General features: G+C 37.3%; 1 pseudogene across 1 annotated transcript in view; it reads right to left on the bottom strand.

Annotated features, from left to right (window-relative positions):
* The window catches only part of LOC309620687 (large ribosomal subunit protein uL16 pseudogene), a 577,085-nt pseudogene extending 556,851 nt beyond the window's left edge, over window positions 1–20,234 (bottom strand). Inside the window, exon 1 of the transcript XR_014249892.1 lies at window positions 15,132–20,234. The product of XR_014249892.1 is annotated as a large ribosomal subunit protein uL16 pseudogene (transcript). The remainder of the gene's footprint in view (window positions 1–15,131) is intronic.
* Window positions 20,235–21,165: the final 931 nt, after the last annotated feature.

The raw sequence follows: 21,165 nt of genomic DNA, 5'->3' as shown, positions 1-21,165 counted from the left end.
GAGTTGGATAAATGATGCCCTACTTTTCAGCCAGGTATAGTTTGAAGAAAGGACAGATTTTCCCCAAATACACTTAATAACGGTAGCTCTGATTATATATACTATGATCTGAGAGTGGTAGATTCTGCATCCAGTAAGGACATAAGAAAGACTGAGTTAGAGATAGCTTCAACTGAGAAGGGAACCAGGGACTGAAGTGACTTGGTACTTATTTGCATTTTGGAATCTTCTGAAGCACTCTGGGCCACTATTTAGATACTTGGGGGCCTCATGATTACTCTTCTGGGTTATATATTGTACCAGGTATTGCAATTGGTTATGGTAATAATAGGAATCCTATACTTCCTCTACTATCTATTGTTTCTCCATCTCTTTCTGGGATGGATGTTTGAGTACGGTGTAGTAGGTGGAAATGTGTGAACTAGATGTAAAAGAGTGATGGAAGACTAAGTGGATCCTTATAAATAGTGGAAGTGGAGACAGTAATTTGCATACTTTTAAAAAAATTAAATAAGGAAAAAGAACCTCGGCTCATATGTAGTAGATTGAACTTTCTAATTAGCTGTGCCAGACACGTGTCAGTTAATATCTCAAACCCTAAAAGTTGCCTTCATCTCCCAAAATTCCTGGGTACAGGAGGATAGTTTTCCTTGGTTAGAAGGGCAGCTTACTTTAAAAACATGTGCAAGGGTGCTGGTTTCATGAATTTAACCTCTTTGGGGGAGGCATGATCCAAATATAGAATTGAGAACATCAGTTTCAATGATTTACAGCTACTTTGTTTCAGAGTAGACCATAGTTAGAGAGATATTTTTAGAGTGTGTTTTAGATTCTTAAAAGTTCTAGAGGAATTCCTCCTCTTTCTTGAATAGGTGACTTGGGGGGTCAGTATGAAAAAATACCTCAAAGGTTACCATTCTCCAATATAAGGTAGAAACTTATTGTCATTCAGTTTTTATTTCTTCAAAGATGCATTTTGACCATTTGAATAAGGAAGCACCCAGTTTATTCATTTGATAGAAGTATTATTTAAAATAGTGGTATTTTAGAAGTAAGTTAAATGTTTCATCTTAGAGGAAACAATAGTTATTTATGATACATTCATATAATAGATTATTCCAGTCATTAAGAATGACAAATAAAAAAATATTTTAAATTAAAGAGCATGGAAACGTGCTTATTATATATGTGATAAAAACTAGAATACTAGATTATATGTACCATATGATCATAATTATGTTAAAATGTGTACAAAGAAAACACACTGGAGTGACTTGCTTCAAACTGTTAACAGTAGTTCTCTCTCTTGTTTATGGGATTATGGATATTTATTTTCTTCTTTAATCTTTTCTGTATTTTCCAAATTTTCTACAATAAGCAGGTGTATGTTTTATAGCCATGGAAAAGTTACTGAAAAGAAAAAGAAACATGAAGGAAAGAAACAGAGAGGAGATCATGGGATCTGCTTGGCCTTCCTTTCCTATATAGTCAAGAAAGACTGGGCAGAGAATTATTAGTGATGGGTTCTAGGAAATCTCCTTAGATGCAAATCTTAGACCCAGATGCAAGTCACTTTTGCAAGTAAAATATGTTTGTTTCAATTGTAGGTATTTTTCAAAAGCAAAGGGTGGGAGGAAGGAATGGTTTTATTTCAGTGGAGCAATACTGCCACCAAAAGAAAAATATTAAAGAAACCCCCATGACAAGAGGGAGGAAAAGAGAGGAGAGGAGAAGAAAGGAGAAAGAGACCTTATATGTAGACTAAACTGATTTCCTGACTTTGCCAAATTTACTCACCAGAGATCATAAGAGAACCAGTCTTATCCCTCTCAGTAGTCAATAATAAACTGGTTATGGCTGGCCTACCCTTGAGCCATTTAAGTGTCTGGAGTGAAAGGTTGATATCTAAGTGGCAGAGAGTTTTCACCAGAGAAAATAAGAGAACCTATAGCAAGGGAATGGAATGATGGAATGTAGTAAACAACCGTGTCAGATTCTAGATCTCTGGGGGAATTGCTGAACAGTAGTTGTTAAATTGTGCTTCATGGAGTGTTAGGGGTCCAGTGGAAGTGGCTCAGGAAGGTCCTCATTTTAACCAGAAGGCTCCAGTTTATAATTTTTATGTATTAAATTTCCACATGTAATTTTATTTCAAGAATATTAAAAGTATCGAACCCACTGGCCTAGCACATCATCAGTTTTTGACATTGGCTTTTATATGCTTATAGGGTCGTGATGTATGGGACATTCAATTGGGTTTGTGGGAATAAGACTGGAGCACTTATCTCCCTCACTTGGTCCTTTCCCCACAGTTAGATAAAATCAGGGTATCCTTAGGTTCATTCACCTTTTGGAAAACACTATACATTTTGGGGTGTTCTGGAAATGAGAGGTGGGTTCCCATGATGGCAATAGAGCAAAACATGGTACTCACTATTGGGAATTCAAAACTCACTTCCCATTGTACTCCAATTTATCATATGGGGTTGCTGTGACGAGGCACAGGAGGCATCAGGGAGATGAAAGTCCTGAGTGTTTTAAGCAGAGGGATAATATAGAAAAGATTCTATTTTTATTAAAGCTTTATAATACTCATCTTCAAAAAAGAAACATTTAAAAATAATTTGATTCTGAAAAAAAGAAATGATGAGGGACAGCCCAAATATGAAAACATAAGAAAATCCACAGTAATTAAAACATTGTGATAAATATAATTAACACAGTTGTATGTTATATATGAAAGTTGTTAAGAGAGCAAATCCTAAGCATTCTCATCACAAGGAAAAACATTTTTATATTTCTTTAATTTTGTATCTATATGAGATAATGGATGTTCATTAAACTGAATGTGATAATTATTTCATGATGTAAGTCAAATCATTATGTTGTACACCTTAAACTTATACAGTGCTATATGTCAATTATATTTCAATAAAACTGGGGAAAAAAAGTGATACAAGTACAGAAATAGTCTGACAAAACACTGGAATAGACAGAGGTCTAAAATAGATTCGTTTATATAATTTAGTATATGTGTATAATACAGGCAATATTTAAAATTATTAGGTAAAATATAAGCTAACAACTTTTTGATATTGGAACAATGAGCTAGCCGTTTGAAATAAATTAATTTGACTTTAACTTCATTTATTACACTGAAATAAATCCATATAGTTAAATATTTTAAATGTATACAATGAAACTACAGAGCTATAAAAGTAAATATGGGTAAATAATTTTATAATTATGGTTTGGAGAAAGATTTTTTTCCTAAATGTTACCTAAAAGCCATAAGCTATAATGGAAATGATTGACCGATTTGAGTCTATAAGATTATAAAAATCTTCTTAATAGTAAATGATGATGGTAATAAAATGGAATAAATAAGATTAAAATACATGTACAACACTGGAAATAATTTGTAATATACACAATAGACAAAGAGGAATATATCTAGTGTCAGAAGATTTTTGCCAATTAATTAAAGAATTGGTGAATAGTTAGTTTACATTGTTATACTAGGATAAAAAGTAACCTCAAAATTTCAGTAGTTTACAACAACAAAGATTTACTTCTTGCTCAGGCTTCCCATCCCTCTCAGGTTAGCTGTGGCTCTTCTCTCCTCATCTTCACTCCAAAATCCAGACTGAAAGAGAAGCAGCCCCATCTAAGACACTGCTGATCTTGTGTCAGAGGAAAATTGGTACACTATAAAAAGTCTCTTAAATCTTTCTCCCAAGTGGCATATGTCATTTCCACTTGCATTCTATTGGCCGAGGCTAGTCGCACAGCCAAGCTCAGTATCCGTGGGACAGGAGCAAAGCTTATTCTAGGGAGGGGCCCCATAGGGAAGAACAGCAAGTATTTTGAGCAACAATATAATTTATCTAAATTCTAGAGAAAAAATAGACAAAGAAGACGGCACTCAAATATTTTTTAATGCTCAATCTCACTAGTAATCATCTAAATATGAATTAAAATAATCATTATCATCTGTCAGACTGAAGTTAAATCAAAGGAAAAATAAAAAAGACAATAGTTGTCCAGCATAGGTGAGAATGCAGGGAAATGAGTATTTTTACACACTGGTTTTGGGACTATAAATTAGAGAAGCATTTTGGGAGAATACTTTGACAATATCAATAAAATTTTTTAAGGTTCATGTACTTTTTGCCAGCCATTCCATTTCTCAGGATTTCTCCTATATATCTGTCTTCTAGCATCTAGTGTTACTGATTATAGATATGATGCCAGTCCAGTTTTCATTTCTTTCAAGTCATCTGTCCCTTCCCCCAACTTTGGAATTTTTTAAGAGTTTCTGTTTATTCTTGTTCCAAATTTCACTGTGATGCATCATGTTGCAGGGTGTTTTCCCATTCTTCCCAGTCACCATGCAACAGGCCATTTCAATTTTGGCCATTTTGTCAATCAGAAACTTTCTATAACTTCTTTGATAATTGCCTTTGTTTTGGTTTTTCTTCTTTTTGGAACTCCTGTAAGATGGATGCTGCCCATCTTGAATTGTTCCTCAATATCTCATATTTGTCATGATAACCATCTTTCTTATTCTCTCTCTTTCTTTTTTCTAAGAGATTTTCTCAGATTTATCTTCTAATTTTTCTTTAATAATAACATAAATGATGCTGTTTGCTGGTTTTTCAATCTATACACATAGCAATGGATATTTAATTATGATTTTGTAACATTAAAGAGCATTAGTAACTTTCATGATGTCAAGATAAAGGTGCAGCTAACAAAAGGTGATAGGTAGGAAGTGGGGAAAAATAGTGAAAGAAAAGATCAGAACACTGCTAGCTTCTTTTTATGAAGCTGAACTACATGACTTTACTGATATTTAACCATCTTTTAACTATAAAAATGGAAATTTCTTATCGTTCAACATAATACTAATGGATATATGAGAGATATGCTATTAAATATAGATGGAACAAGATATAAGAACTAAAATAAACCATACTATAATAATTTAAACTTTAAAGGGAAAGTGTGACCTAAATTTTCATTGTTATCATAAAAGAAGGGATATCTAAAGCCTATAAATAAAGAAATTGCAATATATTACATAGAGTTAAGGATGTTATCACTCTGAAAATAAAAACAGAAACCTTTTAAAGTGAAGAAATGGAGGAAGCAACAGGAACTCAGCATAGTTTATTTATTATGCGTGCTTGTCAACAGTTCAATTTATCTTTATTGTATATATATATTGTTTTGATAAAAATAAAATAGAATAGAATAAAATAAAATAAAACAATTCCTCTACTGGAAACCAGAAGTTGTCAGATTAGGTAAAGCAGGAAAACAGAATATAAAACCCAGCACTTTGCTGTCTATGAGAGATAGATCTAAACCAAAATGACATAGATTAGGAAAAATGAGGATGTAAAAATATATACCAGGTAAGGGTAGTAATATTAATATTAGGCAAAATGGAATTCATGGTAAAAGAGCATTAAATGGTACAAATAGGTATGTTTTATAATGATAAAACTGTTTAGCATGAAGATAAGCTAATTGCCAAACTTTACCTAACAACATGATTTTAAAATATATGAAACAAAACTGCTAGAAATATTGTGTAAAACTAGAAAATTCGCCATTGTAATGGAGTCTTTGATGCATCAGTTTTAGAAATGGACACATCAAGAACATACAAAAATAAGACTATAGAATATTTGAATAACAACAAACGTGATCAAATAAGTAAAATATATAGAACTTTACATCTAATAGAAAATTGCACATTCTTATCAAGATAACTAGAGATAAGGGAAACATAAACTGTAATTTGCCTGCTTTCAAGAAAACAAAACAAAACAAAGCTCCTCTTGGACTTAAAGGAAACAAAACATCTGCTGAGGTCTTACAAACACTTAATATGCAAGTCCAGATTTCTGCTTCAGGTAGCTTCACATGCTCACTCCTGCCCCCAACCACAGAAGTATCTTGCTGTAGTATTTGTAACTGAGGTAAGAGTGGGAAGAAGGGTGAGTAAGAGCTTATATAGCATGCCCATTGCTCCTCTTTTCTACTTTGATTCTGAGAATTGTTATGTGGAATTAAGAGTGAATTAAGAATGGTGAAACACAAAGGGTTACATGTGGGTCAGACAAATACTTCTAGTTCCTGATGGAAAGTAATACGGACTAAGAAGAAGAATAAATTTGAGGGTATCACTGATGATAGCAACACCAATAAAATTTGATCAAAAAAGTTTGCTATCACCATCCCTCATTTCCCAGGTCATATCCTCATAATTGTCAAGAATTAGAGGCTGCCAATATCTAATTGGTTAGAGTGGGTGAGGAGAGTAGTGATTGAAGAAGCTCATCTTAGTGTACATAGCAAAGCAATACAAGTTGTGATGGGCAGGAACTGTCTAGCTCAGTTTCAGGAAGCTACCTCAAATCCAAATCTGGATTTTTCTACTTCTTTCTAAATGACGTCCTCTCTATTGGAGTCCAGACTGACTACCTAACTGTGATGGAAAGTTCTTCAAATCAGAACTTCATCATTGTTTTCAACACACACTTGCATGTGATGACAATATCAAGATGGTGACTTAGGTTATTTCTAACTTCAATCCCCCTCATTAGAAGACCAACAGCCTAAGTCCTCATCTTACTGCCAAGCACTGCCTGCTGCTTTGCCTAAACTCAGAGTCTAACCAGTGGCACATCCAACTGGGGAACACAGCCTGAGAGCAATTTCTGAGCCCAGCTTGCAGCTCTGCCCAATTGCAAATTCCAACCAGTGGCACTGCCCTGACAGTTTCAGAAACACAGTGTGAAACCTTAGCTACCCAGAGGTGATTGCGGAGCCCAGCTAGTGGCCCTACCTGACTGTGTAGCATAGCCCACAGCCCCACCCAATGAGGGATTCTACACAGTAGTCCCACTTGAATATGGAGCCCAGCAAGCAGGTCCATCCAGCCATGAGGCCTAGCAGGTGGCACGCCCACCCCCATAACCTCAGAGCATGAGCAGTGGCTTCGCCCAACTAGAGGACATGATAGAAAACACTGCCTGCCTGTGGATACAACCAGCTATCATGTCCAGTACCCCAACCTGAACTGGCTGGTGAAGATATTTTCCTTCCGAAGCAAACCCATAAAGTCTGGAAAAGGAGACTGCTTCATTAAATGTGCAGATACCAATGCAAGGAATCAAAGATCATGAAGAATCAGGCAAACATGACACCACTAAAGGAAACTAATTAAAGTTCCAATAACTGATCCTAAAGAAATGGAAAACTATGAACTGTCTGACAAAGAATTAAGAATAATCCTCTTAAAGCAGTTCAGTGAACTACAAAAACAGACAGACAACTAAATGAAATTAGGAAAACAATGCATGAACACAATAAGTTCATCAAAGAAATAGAAACTATTAAAAAAAAAAAGAAATCCTAGAGCTGAAAAGTACAATAACAAAATGAAAAATTTAATAGAGAGCTTCAAGAGCAGACTTGATCAAGCAGAAGAAAGAATCCATGAACTTGAAAATAGGTCATTTGAAATTATCCAGAAGCCTACAGGATTTATGGAATATCAAGATAACAATATATGCATTATGGGAATCCCAGAAAAAGAAGGGGATAGAAAATCTATTTAAAGGAAAGATGGCTGAAAACTTTCCAAAAGTGGGGAAATGGACATCCAGATTTATGAGGCCCAAAAGACCCCAAAAAGATTGAACTCACAAAGGGCTATACAGAGACAATTTATATAAGTTGTCAAAAGTCAAAGACAGGAATGATGTCACCAAGATGGCATAGTAGGAGATCCCAGCCTCCATCCCCCAACAGAGATCAACAATTAGACCGCTGTCCATGAAAAAAATACTGCCCTCTGAGAGCTCTGGAGTTCACTTAAGAAACTTCACTAACACAGTAGAACAAACAGTTTGAGAAAAACCACACAAAAAAGAAAGACAATTTTGTTTTGACTGTATCATCCAATCCTCCAAGCCAGCATTGCTCAGCGCCAAAAGGGAATTCCCCAGTTAAAAAAGAGTTTCCCTAGCAGGGAACAGAAGAGTGGGATGAGCAACCAGTTTCTCCAGCATTTTGGGACACTGAATGAAGGTCCCACTTTGGTTTCACCCCACCCAGAGACCAGCAAAGGTGAGATGTATAGAGACAGCTAGGAACAAGGAAGAAAACCAGGGACTACCAGTATCAGCAATGCAGCAGAAGTGCTTGCCATTCCCAGTGATATGCTATGTAGACAAACCCAGCAGCTTTTGCCACTGAAGAAACGAATGGCCAGTACAGGTACTGTGGACCCCCTGAAGAATTTACTGGTTTTCACCCCACATCTATCTGCATTCACTATCACTAGCCATTTGAATCCCTGCTCACTCTCTCTGCCCTCCCATCCCTACTAGAGCCCAGGAACCACATTAACAGCCAACCCAGGCCTCTGGCTACAAGAGTGCAAATGCCAGTCTACACTTATGCAGCTGACTCCCACCACCATGCTTTTGCTTGGGGCTAGTCCCTCCAGCAGTGTGATTGCACACCATCAGCCAGACACCATCACTGGCCTCCACTGCCATGTACCTGACCAGGGGAGACAGTGCAGCCACAGGAGAGCATAGTGACACAGGGCTCCTGCAGTTGCTTGTGGGCTCAGATCAGGCCTTGTTTTCTGTCCCTGGCATGAAGCCTGCACTCACCTGCAGCTAGCCCATCCAATTGTGCACCTGTCCAGCTCAAACCCTGTCACTGGCCTCCACTGCCATGCTCCAATGTGAGACCCAGCAGCCATAGTAGTGCATGCTGACAGGCAGGGTCCCCACAACTGTCAGTGTAACTGCAGTTGGCCCTGGCTCTTGCTGTCTGTGATGGTTGCCACCACTATATGTTTGCAACCAGCACCTGCCACTACATTGTCACTTGTAGCTAGCCTCTGAAGCTAAGTGTGTGTACATCACTGACTCTGGCCACTACCATGCTTGCTCTGATCCCTACCTGCTGGACCTGGAGATGTTTCTGATACCCCAACAGCCCTTGCAGATTCAGTGGACCCCCCACAATGCTTGCCAAGGACCATGCAGTTGTCAAAGGTGTGGACCCCAATGGCTTCAGTCAATGAACCACCTCACCCTCTTGGTGCCACCAGACACCCCTGCATTTGATGCCCTGCACCACTAGACCCCAGGTCATAGTACACTTCATCATGCCCCCACCCACAGATGTCTTCTGTTACCAAGGTCAGTCCATAGAGTCTAGAAAAAGTGACTGCTTCTTCAAATAAGCAGACATACACAAAACTATAGATACCATGAAGAATCGAGGAAACATGATTCCACCAAAGGAATATAGTAAATCTCCAGTAACGACCCAAAAAATGGAGATACAGAAATTGCCTGACAGAGAATTCAAAATAACTGTTTTAAAGATGCTCAGAGAACACAAGTTAACAATTTAAACATATCAGCAAAACAATACAAGAAAAAATAAGTTCAATAAAGAAATAGAAAACAGAAATTTTAGAGCTGAAGAATACAATGACCAAAGTGAAGAATTCAGTAGAGAGTTTAAACAGAAGACTAGACCAATCAGAAAAAAAAAATAAAAATCATTGACCTTGAATACAGATCATTTGAAATTATCCAGTCAGAGGAATAAAAAGAAAAAAAATGAAAAGGTATGAAAAAGCCTGCAGGTTTGGGCTTCCCTGGTGGCACAGTGGTTAAGAATCTACCTGCCAGTGCAGGGGACATGGGTTCGAGCCCTGGTCCAGGAAGATACCACATGCCATGGAGCAACTAAGCCCATGTGTCACAACTACTGAGCCTGCACCCTAGAGCCCATGAGCCACAACTACTAAGGCTGTGTGTCACAACTACTGAAGCCCGCGCACCTAGAGCCCGTGCTCCACAACAGGAGAAGCCACTGCAATGAGAAGCCCATGCACTGCAACGAAGAGTAGCCCCCACTCGCCGCAACTAGAGAAAGCCCACACGCAGCACTGAAGGCGCAATGCAGCCAAAAATAAATTAAAATAAAATAAATGAATGTATTAAAATATATATATATTTTAAAAAAAGGCTGCAGGTTTTATGGGACACCATATGAAAAACAATGTACACATCATTGGAGTACCAGAAGGAGAAAAGAGGGAGTAACAAGTAGAAAGCTTATTTAAAGAAATAGTGACTAAGAACTTCCCAAACCTGTGTAGAGATTCGGACATCAAAGTTCATAAAACTAATAGGTCACCCCCCAAATTTAATCCAAAATCATCTTCTTCAAGACAAATTATTATATGACTGTCTAAAATCAAAGACAAAGAAAGAATTGTAAAGGAGCAAGATTTTTAAAAAATGTTTTTCTCATACACAGTAACACCCATAGGGCTATCAGTGGATTTATCAGCAGAGACCTTATAGGCCAAGGGAGAATGGAATGATATATGTAAAGTGCTGAAAGAAGGAAACTGAAAACCAAGAATACTTCACCCAGCAAAGTTGTCCATCAGAAATGAAAGCAATGTGAAGACTTTCCCAAACAAATAAAAAGCTGAGGGAGTTCATCACCACTAGACCTACCACACAAGAAATGCTGAAGGGATTTATTCAAGCTGAAATAAAAGGATGCTAAATAGTACATGAAAACATGAAAATAAACAACACACTGGTAAAGGCAAGTATATGGTCAGATTCAGAATACTCATGTACTGTAGTATCATGGTCTCAGCATATATAAAAGATTGAAATTATGTCAAATATCTTTTCTGATCAGAATGGTATGAAAGTAAAAATCAACAACAGGAGAAAAGCTAGAAAATTCACATATATGTGGAAATAAAAAAACACTCTCCTGAACAGTCAATGAATCAAAGACAAAATTAAAAATTCTAGACCTAAAATTTATAGGAAACTGCAAAAGACCTCAAATAACCAAAGCAACTCTGAGAAAGAAGAACAAAGTAGGAGGCATAACACTTCCTGATTTCAAGCTATACTATAAAGCTATAGTAATCAAAGCAGTATAGTACTGACATAAAAACAGACAAATAGACCAATGGAACAGAATTGAGAGCCCAGAAGTAAACCCAAGTACATACGTTCAACTAATATTTGACAGTGGAGCCAAGATTGCTCAATGGAAAATAGACAATATCTTCAATAAATGGTGTTGGGAAATTGGATAGTCACATGGAAAAGAATGAAACTAGGCCCTATATTACACCATTCACAAAAACTAAATCAAAATGGATTAAAGACTTAAATATAAGACCTGAAACCATAAAACTTCCAGAAGAAAATATAGGGAAAAAGCAACTTGACAAGGGTCTTGACAATGATTTTTTGGATCTGACACCTAAAGCACAAGCAACAAAATAAAAAATAAACAAGACTATATAACACTAAAAAGCTTCTGCACAGCAAAAGAAACAATCAACAAAGTGAAGAGACAACTTATGAAATAGGAGAAATATTTGCAAACCATATATCTGATAAAGGGCTAATAACCAAAATATATAAAGAACTCATACAATTCAATAGCAAAAAAAAAAAATCCAACAGGAAAACAACAACAACAACAACAACAAAAACCCAAAACCAATCTGATTAAAAAATAGGCAGAGAAAAAAAAAAAGAACACTATGGACATTACTCAAAGAGATTACTTAAGAGGGAGAATAGGAGAAGGTTGTGGGTGGAATCCTAGGCAACAATGTCATTGAATGACTGTGTTTATGGGGAGAGGTGTAAGAAACTGAAAAGCCCAGGAAACCCAAAGAGGAGAGTTTCAAGCAACTCCACCCTGGCATAGTCTCCAGGTCACTGGAAATCACTGTCTTTTCACCTCAGGCAAATGGCCACATTGCCTCTGGCGTGCCTAATCCTTCAGGTCAATAAATGTTCCTCCACAGTCTTTCCAATCCCCTAGTGATGTAAAATCAACCCATCTTGAGTTTCTTTACCTCAGCATACTTCTGGGTGACTGGATAATTAAAGTTTTCAAGAAATTTGGACTACTGGGTTAATGATATAACAGGTAATACTCTTATTGTAACAACTGCATGCTCTCAAAGGAGCGTTAATGTCAGAATTCGCACCCCTCAGCAGTTCCCTTGGCAGGAGGGCATATCATGACCTCTCTCAAATTGGACCAAATAAGAGATGAGTTACTTCACCATATTCTGTTCAAATTTCATATAATCTTTTTTTTTTTTATGGCTGTGTTGGGTCTTCGTTTCTGTGCGAGGGCTTTCTCTAGTTGTGGCAAGCGGGGGCCACTCTTCATCGCGGTGCGCAGGCCTCTCACTATCGCAGCCTCTCTTGTTGCGGAGCACAGGCTCCACACGCGCAGGCTCAATAGTTGTGGCTCATGGGCCCAGCCGCTCTGCGGCATGTGGGATCTTCCCAGACCAGGGCTCGAACCCGTGTGCCCTGCATTGGCAGGCAGATTCTCAGCCACTACACCACCAGGGAAGCCCCCATATAATCTTTTGTTGTCTTCACAATGAAGATATTTCTCAATAAATTTATCTTGAATTAAAAAAAAATAGGCAGAAGATCTGAATAAACAATTTTCTAAAGAAGACATACATATGGCCAAAATATACATGAAAAGATGCTCAACATCACTAATCTTCAAAGAAATGCAAATCAAAAGCATGAGATATCACCTCACACCTGTTAGAGTGTTTCTTCTCAAAAAGACAAAAAATAACTGGTGGTGTGGATGTGGAGAAAAGAGGACACTTGTGCACTATTTGTGAGATTATAAATTGATGAAACCAGTAAGGAAAACAGTATGGAGGATCCTCAAAATTAAAAAGAACTACCATATGATCTAGCAGTTCCACTTCTGCTAATATATCCAAAGGAAATGTAAGCACTAATTCAAAAAGATACATGCACCCCCATGTTAATAGCAGCATTATTTACAATAGCCAAGACATGGAAACAACCTAAGTGTCCATCGATGGCTGAATGGATAAAGAAGTTGTGGTATAAATAGCAAAGGAACATTATTCAGCCGTAAAAAACGAGGAAATCCTGCATTTGTGACAACATGGGTAGACCTTGAGGACACTATGCTAAGTGAAATGTCAGACAAAGAAATGATCTCATTAATATGTGGAATCTAAAAAAAAAAAACCCATAGAAAAAGAGACAAGATTTGTGGTTACTGGAGGCAGAGAGTGGAGGAGGGGAAATTAGAGGAATATGATTAAAAGCTAGACACTATCAGTTATAAGATAAATAAGTACAAGGGCTGTAATGTACAACATGATGACTATAGTTACCACTTGTATGATATTTATGAAAGTTGTTAGAGAGTAAATACTAAGATTTCTCATTACAAAGATATTTTTTCCATTTCTTTTTTGTATCTATATGAGATGATGGATGTTAACTAAACTTATGTGGTAATCATTTGCAATATATATAAGTCAAACTTCTATGCTGTATACCTGAAACTCATACAGTGAAGTATTTCAATTATATCTCAATAAAACTGGAAAAATAGCATAAGCTCATATTAACAATAAAATGTGTTTAATAAACACCAACAAAAAATCTAGAGTGATATCACCAAGATGGTGACATAGATAGTTTCTGACTTTACTCCCCCTCACAAAAGGAAAGAATAAACAACTACTCAAGGACAAGACACCACTGAGAGAATCCCAAAACACTGAGGTGAAGCTGAAGCACAACCTTACACCACAGAGACAAAGACAGACTGCATTAGAAGGGTAAGAGAAATGGCTACATGCTAACTGCACTGCCCCTTCCAAGCACAGCACCAAGTAGAGAGGTCTCCCCTGAGCCTATGCTTCCTTCAGTGGGAACAGAGAGCCTGGGGAAACATACAATGACCCCAAGCATTGTGGGTCACTTTGTGGGAGCCCCTTCAGTAGTCTTTCCTCCTAGGGATTTCAGGAGAATCTGTGAGGTTCAACCACTGGTAGTCTGTGACAGAGAAGGAGGAAGGGGCTTGCAACAACCAGCACTTGGATTTTGTCAAACTGAGTTCCTACCCACAGAGGCCAAGTAGCAGTCCCAACCAGCAGTTTTGTTCATCCACAGAACCAAGTCAGTGGCATGCTCTGACCAGAGAACTTGGTGGGGTGCAGGTCTGCCTGATTAGGATCCTCAAATGAAGATTTTGCCAGTCCTGGATTCTGCTTTGTCCACAACCAGGCAAAGGAGCTGAGTCATAGCCCCACACAAAGCAAAGTATATCTACAAGCCCCATCTGAACAGAAGGGCTGGCAAGAACATCTGCAAACTGTGTAACCCAGCAAAGTGGAGCTGAGAATCAGGTGGGCAGAACTGATAGCCCTCAGTACAAAACCAGTACTGGGCATGGAAAGTTCTCCTGCTATCCCCAGGCAAGGGAATTAATTCATAGCCACACCTGTTGCCAAGTGTAGCTCCCGGCCTCACCCAACTGGAAAGCCTGTTCAGGAAAATTGGGGGGAGTTGTCTGAAGTGGGCCCTCCTTGTCCCGCCCAAGCTGGAGAACTGAGTCATAACCTTCCCTGAAGTAGAGCATGGTTCCTGGCCCCATCTAACCAGAAGGGGTGGTGAGAATTCTTGGAAGCTGCATAACCCATCAATGCTCAAGCCAAGAGGTGGGTGAGTAGACACAATAGTCTGCAGAACAAAGCCAATGGCCCTATTTGACCATGAAGCATGGAATGCAGACAGGCTTGAGTCAAAACCACATAAAAAGCATTGCTAGCCTTGCAGCTGCTTCTCTCACTGCACCCAGGCAGGGAAAATAATTTATAGCCCTGTTCACTGTTTAATACAGCCTTCAGCCCACTCAAACAGGGAACATAACAAGAACACACAGGAAACTGTGTAGTCCATCCAACAGATCTGCTTACAGTGGCACATGAACAGAAATCACAGCTCATGGCTTTCACAATCTACAGAATAAAATCAGTGGCCTCACTTGACAAGGGAATCCAGTGCACACTCTTGCTTGATCTGGTTCCCCAAACAACATGCTATACAAGCCCTGGGGCATGTCCTGCTGTCCCACCAGAGCAGGGAAGCTATCCTTCTAAAACTATTCCAATAAATTGTAGAGGAAGGAACACTTCCAAAGTCATTTTATGAAGCCAGAATCACCTGATACCAAAACCAGACAAAAACATGACCAAAAAGGGAAATTACAAACCAATATCACTGATGAACATAGAAGCAAAAATCCTCAACAAGCTGAATCCACCAATACATTAAAAGGATCATACATTGTGATCAAGTGAGACTTATCCCAGGAATGCAAGGATGGTTCAGTATCAGAAATTCAATCGATGTGATGCATACACCACATTAACGAATTGAAGAGTAAACACAGTATTTTCACCTCAATACATATAGAAAAACTTTTGAGAAAATTCAACATCCGTTTATGATAAAAAAAAAAAACTAAAAATAGAACTACCATACGACCCAGCAATCCCACTACTGGGCATATACCCTGAGAAAACCATAATTCAAAAAGAGTCATGTACCAAAATGTTCATTGCAGCTCTATTTACAATAGCCAGGACATGGAAGCAACCTAAGTGTCCATCATCGGATGAATGGATAAAGAAGATGTGGCACATATATACAATGGAATATTACTCAGCCATAAAAAGAAATGAAATTGAGTTATTTGTAGTGAGGTGGATGGAGTTAGAGTCTGTCATACAGAGTGAAGTAAGTCAGAAAGAGAAAAACAAATGCAGTATGCTAACACATATATATGGAATCTAAGGGAAAAAAAAAAAGGTCATGAAGAACCTAGTGGCAAGACGGGAATAAAGACACAGACCTACTAGAGAATGGACTTGAGGATATGGGGAGGGGGAAGGGTAAGATGTGACAAAGTGAGAGTGTGGCATGGACGTATATACACTACCAAACATAAAATAGATAGCCAGTGGGAAGCAACCGCATAGCACAGGGAGATCAGCTCTGTGCTTTGTGACCACCTAGAGGGGTGGGATAGGGAGGATGGGAGGGAGGGAGATGCAAGAGGGAAGAGATATGGGAACATATGTATATGTATAACTGATTCACTTTGTTATAAAGCAGAAACTAACACACCATTGTAAAGCAATTATACTCCAATAAAGATGTTAAAAAAATAAAATAAAATAAAATAAAACATTAATTATGGTCACCTCAAAAAAAAAAAACTCTCCAGAAGATGAGTATAGAGGGAACATAGCCCAATATAATAAAGGCCATATATGATAAGGCCACAGCTAACATCATACTCAATGTTGAAAAGCTGAAAGCAATTCCTCTAAGATCAAGAACAAGATAAGGATGCCCACACTTGCCACTTTTATTCAACATGGCAGTGGAAATCCTAGTCACGGCAATCAGACAAGTAAAAGAAATAAAAGGAATCCAAACTGGAAAGGAAGAAGTAAAACTGTCACTGTTCACAGATGACATGATACAATACATAGAAAACCCTGAAGAAGCCACCAAAAAAACCACTAGAGCTCACCAATGAACTCAATAAAGTTGCAGGATACAAAATTAATATACAGAAATCTGTTGCATTTCTATACACTAACAGTGAACTATCAGAAAGAGAAATTAAGGAAACAATCCTATTAACCATAACATCAAAAAAGAATAAAATACATATGAATAAACTGACCTAAGGAGTTTAAAGATCTGTAATCGGAAAACTATATGACAAAGATGAAAGAAATTGAAGATGACACAAACAGATGGAAAGAAATACAGTGTTAATGGACTGGAAAAATTAATATTGTTAAAATGACCATACTACCCAGGCACTCTACAGATTCAATGCAATTCCTATCAAAATACCAAAGGCATATTTCACAGAATTGGAACAATTAATTTTAAAAATTGTGTGGAAACATAAATGACCCCAAATAGCCAAAACAATCTTGAGAAAGAACAGAGAACAGAGCTAGAGGTATCACGCTCCCTGATTTCAGACCATACTACAAAGCTACAGTAATCGAAGTAGTATAGTACTGGCACAAAACAGACACAGATCAATGGAACAGAATAGAGCGCTCAGAAATAAACCCATGCACCTATGGTCAATTAATCTATGACAAAGGAGATGAGAATAAATAATGGAGAAAAGACAGTCTCTTCACAAGTGGTGCTGGGAAACCTGAACAGCTTCATGTAAAAGAATGAAATTAGAACATTTTCTAACACCATATACAAAAATAATATAAAAATGGATTAAAGATCTGTATGTAAGGCCAGAAACTGTAAAACACCTAGAAGGAAACATAGGTAGAACACTGACACAAATCATGGAAATATTTTTGGGATTGGTCTCCTAAAGCAAAAGAAACAAAGGCAAAAATAAACAAATGGGACCTAATTAAACTTAAATGCTTTTGCACAACATAGGAAACCATTGACAAAACAAAAAGTCAGCCTACTGAATGGGAAAAAAATATTTGCAAATGATATGACTGATTAGGAGCTGATATCCAAAATATATAAATAGCTCATATAATTTAATATTTTTAAAAGAACCTGATTTTAAAATGGGCAAGTGACCTGAATAGACATTTTTCCAAGGAAGACATATAGATGGCCAAAAAGCACATGAAAAGATTCTCAACATTGCTAATCATCAGTGAAATACAAATCAAAACCATAATGAGGTATCACCTCATACCTGTCAGAATGGCTATCATCAAAAAGTCGACAAATAACAAATGTTGGAGAGGGTGTGGGGAAAAGGGAACCCTCATACATTGTTGGTGGGAATGTAAATTGGTGCAGCCCCTTTTGAAAACAGTATTGGGTTCCTCAAAAAACTAAAAATAGAGCTCTCATATGATCTAGCATTACCACTGCTGTGTATATATCTTAAGGAAACAAAAATACTAATTGAAAAAGATACATACACCCCAATGTTCATAGCAGCATTATTTACAATAGCCAAGACATGGAAGAAGCAACCTAAGTGTCCATCAACATATGAATGGATAAAGAAAATGTGGCATATATATATATATATATATATATACATACATATATATATATATATATATATATACACACACACACACACGCATATACACACAATGGAATATTACTCAATCATAAGAATGAAATTCTGTTCTTTGTAACATGGATGGACCTAGAGGGTATTATGCCAGACAGAGAAAGACAAATATTGTATGTTATCACTTATATGTGGAATCTAAAAATAAAAGAAACAAATATATATAACAAAACAGAAACAGACTGACAGATATAGAGAACAAACTAGTGGTTATCAGTGGGGAGAAGGAAGGAGGGAGTCACAAGATAGCAGTAGCAAATTAAGAGATACAAACTACTATGTATAAAATAAATAAGCAGCAAGTATATATTGTACAGCACAGGGGAGTATAGCCATTATTTTGTAATAACTTTAAATGTAGTATAATCTATAAAGTATTCATATCATATATAATCTATAAAAATATTGAATCCTTATGTTGTACACCTAAAACTAATATAGTACTGTAAATGAACTATACTTCCTTTTTTTAAAAAAGAGAAAAAAAAGAGAAAAAGAATAAAGGTAAAGTGTTTACATTATCAAGTCAGTAATTAGTTAATATGTGAAATGGTTTTGTTTTCCAAAAGAAAAACCGCTATGAAAATAAAATATAGGAAGAATGAAAATAAATGAACAATAAGCACTCTAGCAAATTCTTTGTCATGCAAGCCTCAACAGTGGAAAGGAGCTCAAATTTTTGTGGGATACAGAGGTGAGTGCAAATACTGGTTCTTCTTTCAGGACTTATGAACCCACTTCTAAATACTTTCAGTGGTAAAAGTTCAATTTTTGGATTTGAATAAGAGGCAAAAAATTACATTAGGCTTTAGCCATTTTTAACTATGTTTGGTTAAAAGATAAGTAATTTTACCCCTCCCCCTATAGATATAATAACCAATGGAAATAAGTCAACTATTTTAACATTTCCTTTGCTAATTGAATGTTGCAAATATCAAAAGTTGAAAGTTTCAGTATAATGTTTCACATAAATGTGACCCAATAATGTGAAAATATTAGAAAAATTAATGTCCTGTCCTGGTACCTTATGTCAAAAGATTAAATAATGAGGACTAGCCTCAATTATTTTAAACAGAATTCTAAGTAGTTCTATTTTGTAGGAAGAACTAAAATATTACCAAATTTACTATATTATTTTAATTAAATATCAAAATGCTTCTAAGAAAACTACATATCCTCTGGATGGCAGTTCGAGTCACACAATAAGTGGCAGCCACTACTAGTGACTTCTGAAAAGCTGGTACAATCATATTTAAATGTTGGAATTATTAGAAAACAAAAAAATTCAGGGAACCAATGGTTCCTTTACACCAAAACCTCTTGTTCCTCTCTCCAATGTTTATATTTGAAAATCACTTTTTACCTCCCAGCAATAATAATGCATTTTCATTTCTGGAAATTGACCAAGAGCAATACATGTCTTCCCAAACACATGTATTGTGATGAAATCATTGTGAGATTTCTGCATACTGTTAAATGGGGGAAAGTAAGAAAGTGTTATTATGAGGATGACCAAAGCAAGCTAAAGCCACAGAATTCAGAACTTAAACTAGGCTTGAGTCTCATAGGCCCTATTTCATGTGGGAAGAGAGATCAGCCATATATTCCCTAATGATCTGGTTTCACGGACTCTTGGAACAAACCCTTTTTTCTGTGCTCCCTGGCCAAGTGGGTAGCCCAAATGCAAGATGATTTTTCTGGGCCTTTGCCCAGGTAGTAACTTGTAACTGAGTCAAGCATAAATGAGAAAACCTTGAGGACAGCTGGGAACTGGGGTGTGTTCAGAGATCCAGCCTTAAACTATGCTGAACTCATGCACTCTTACCAAGTGAGCATCTAGAGTTGAGGTCTGGGAGAACACTGTCTCCCCTAAACAGAGACTAAGAATCCTGAACCACACTCACTTTCCATGGCCCAGTGGCTTCCTCTCATGGCAGATGATTCAAGTGAAGCTGGTAGTCAGGGCAAAGGATGCCTTTGGCCACCAGCACTGTGAGAGCCACTCCTTCAGCATTTGGAATGACCATAGAAATCTACTGGTGACACTAAGAGCCACAGTCATGTATTATTTTTGAGTTGTGGCTAAGTAAGCACTAGGTCAGTAGGACAGGCACCTCATCAGGTCACTTCCTGCCTCTCCTCTGTCTGCTTAAGAATGCAGCAAACCTTTTGGATGAACTCTGCATCCTATAGGGTGATGACACCTTCTACCATATATTCTCATCCCCTCACCTAGGAATAGAATGGATGGAATAGAATGATCAAATTCTGGGGGATTGATTGGAAAAGTCTCAGGGGATTCTATGTGAAAATTTAGACAAGGGTCTTTCTAATCAGCTGGAATTAACTGTCATGTTAGAAGTACAAAAAGTATATCATTTATAGTAGAGTTTACCTATCTCATAGGATTGTTGTGGAAATAAAAGTGCAATGTCCACACAAAGGGTTATATATGTAATGAAGGCACAATAAATATAAGAACTCATTCTTTTTATCATCATTTTAGCAGTAAGTAATTAAGCATGTCCAGGTCAAACAGTATTCATGAAGTGGAGACGGGATTCAAATGGAAATCTTTCAGAATTCAGCACCTGTCCCACTCTGTGATACCCTTATGTGATATTGTTTTCCCTGACCCCCCAACTTCAGCTATGTGCTCATCTTCCCATGTTCTTCAGGTCAGACAAGAGCTCTGCTTTCCATTCAGTCACTCACACTAGAAACTATAGCAAGAAAATGAAACAAAGGGGAAATTCAGTCAGAAGGGTACCAGTGACCAATACTTACATGCAGCGCTTGTCTAGTGTAACAAAAGAAAAATTATGCTACCTATAACTTTTCTCAATAATAATATAGTCTGTAATCAAGGAGATAACACACATAAGTGACAAGCCCCAGGTGCTGCAGCTGTTCCCCAAATTGTATTCTTGGATGCCTTGATTTAATTCTGCAAACATTGTTCTCTCTGTAACTACTTCTACATTCATGCTACCACTGGCCTAGTGAAACCTCTCTTTGTTTACTGCCTGAATGAAGGCAGAAGTATAAAAACTGGTTCAATTGCCATTCCTCTTGTATATCTATAATCCA

This window comes from Balaenoptera borealis (genome assembly GCF_965194805.1).
Source record: "Balaenoptera borealis genome assembly, chromosome: X".
NCBI classification, from domain to species: Eukaryota; Metazoa; Chordata; class Mammalia; order Artiodactyla; family Balaenopteridae; genus Balaenoptera; species Balaenoptera borealis.
The sequence above is the reverse complement of the archived record's forward strand: the minus strand, read 5'-3'. Positions and strand labels throughout refer to the sequence as shown.